Below are 1,394 nucleotides of genomic sequence, written 5' to 3'. Positions count from 1 at the left end.
GCTGCAACGCTTAACGGGTGTGTGTGTGTGTGTGTGTGTCTATATGTGTGTGTTTGTTTGTTTGTGTGTGTGTGTGTGTTTGTGTGTGTGTGTCTAACTTTTAGAACGCATGAGGAGGGAGCGTTGTGTCTTGGGAGTCAAATCATAACCATAATTTCTACCGTGAACACTTTTTGATGAGGATTAAGTCTATAATTCTCAATCCCTATACACTATTTGAACGAGGACGTGCCTTTCAATCACGTTCCTCGACCATACGTATCATGAAAACTGATAATACCTCGTAAAACAACGTTGCGACCTTGCCAGGATTCGAACCTGGAATCTTCTGATCCGTAGTCAGACGCGTTATCCGTTGCGCCACAAGGCCGTGGACGGTAACGGCCAAGGAGTTCGAACGAACGAACCACCTTGCCTGCTGGCCTGCTCAGCAGGACGACCTCCTGGTCTGCCTGCTGGTCTGAATGTTAGCAGAACGACCTGCTAGCCAGTATTATTAGCAATGTTACCTGCTTTCTGGTTTGTTCATGAGCGGTACCCCCTGCTGCTGTCTGCTTAGCCTACCTACTGAAGCAACCTGCTGGTGAACTGACTCCGTATTCCTCTTCATTATCAATATTTGCGAATACTTACGAATATCCGTGCTATCGCATCTCGTCCTTCTTTCATTTTTGTGTGTCCATGTTATTGAAGTATGACGCGTAAAACTAAGCCCCCATCGCGGCCATCTTGAGAAAAGATAAAGTATGAGAAAAAGTAATCAAAAATCATATCCCTTTTTTTGGACCTTGTGTTTACGTCGAGATGTTTTTTACGCTTGTGTGGCCCCGCCGTCTCTTGACCTCGTATGTCCATGATGTCTCAACTTTAGGTAACTCTACGTACATACACACAACCCTATCTTATGCAAGATGGACTTCTTAGAACTGACCCTTTTTTTGTGCGTGCTATATAATAGGAGGGGTTTTTACACCCAGGAGGCCCCCATCTCTTGAACGTCATTTAACGTCAGACACAGATATGCCATGCATGCCGTACAAGTTCACTGTTGCATCATTCAGTTTATTATATTCATCTATCATCCTTATGTACCTTTTTTTTGCCGTATAAGTTCACTGTTGCATTATTCAGTGTATTATATTCATCCATTATCCTTATACCACACATGAATCTTTTTTTTTTTTTTTTACATCTTTACTTACAAGTTTCTTATCTAAATGTAAGTTACGCCCTCATGATGTTTCCTACCCTTAGCATCTTTTTGAAGGACTGATGCACTACCTCCTGGCTTTTCACGTCACTCAATGACTCTGGGGTTCAAATCCTCCTGGCTGGTTATCTACATACATCAAGAGGAAAGCAATCGTTCAATGACAAAAAAAAAAAAAAGAAAA

General features: G+C 42.3%; 1 non-coding gene across 1 annotated transcript; it reads right to left on the bottom strand.

The window, feature by feature from the left end:
- Positions 1-297: 297 nt before the first annotated feature.
- Positions 298-370, bottom strand: TRNAR-ACG (transfer RNA arginine (anticodon ACG)). Its single transcript has one exon. It is a non-coding gene; the product is annotated as a tRNA-Arg (tRNA).
- Positions 371-1,394: the final 1,024 nt, after the last annotated feature.

The sequence above is a fragment of the Panulirus ornatus genome, chromosome 14 (assembly GCF_036320965.1).
Source record: "Panulirus ornatus isolate Po-2019 chromosome 14, ASM3632096v1, whole genome shotgun sequence".
In the NCBI taxonomy this organism is placed as follows: Eukaryota; Metazoa; Arthropoda; class Malacostraca; order Decapoda; family Palinuridae; genus Panulirus; species Panulirus ornatus.
The sequence above is the reverse complement of the archived record's forward strand: the minus strand, read 5'-3'. Positions and strand labels throughout refer to the sequence as shown.